Below are 467 nucleotides of genomic sequence, written 5' to 3' on the forward strand. Positions count from 1 at the left end.
TGCCTATAATCCCAGCACTTTGGGAGGTCGAGGCGGGTGGATCACCTGAGGTCAGGAGTTTGAGACCAGCCTGGCCAACATAGCGAAACCTCGTCTCTACTAAAAATATAAAAATTAGCTGGACATGGTGGCAGGCACCTGTAATCCTAGCTACTCAGGAGGCTAAGGCACGAGAATTGCTTGAACCTGGGAGGCAGGGGTTGCAGTGAGCTGAGATCATGCCACTGCACTCCAGCCTGGGCGACAGAGTGAGACTTTGTCTCAAAAAAAAAAAAAAAAACAAAAATTAAAATTTTTTTTTTCTTTAGAGACAGGATTTCACTGTGTTGCAGAGGCTAGACTCAAAGTCCTGGGCTCAAGTGATCCTCCTGCCTCAGCCTCCCAAGTAGCTAGGATTAACACATGAAAGCCAACATGCTTGGCCATTTACTTTTTTTTTTTTTTTTTTTGAGACGGAGTCTCGCTCT

Source organism: Mandrillus leucophaeus, unplaced genomic scaffold (assembly GCF_000951045.1).
Source record: "Mandrillus leucophaeus isolate KB7577 unplaced genomic scaffold, Mleu.le_1.0 Scaffold357, whole genome shotgun sequence".
Taxonomy (NCBI): Eukaryota; Metazoa; Chordata; class Mammalia; order Primates; family Cercopithecidae; genus Mandrillus; species Mandrillus leucophaeus.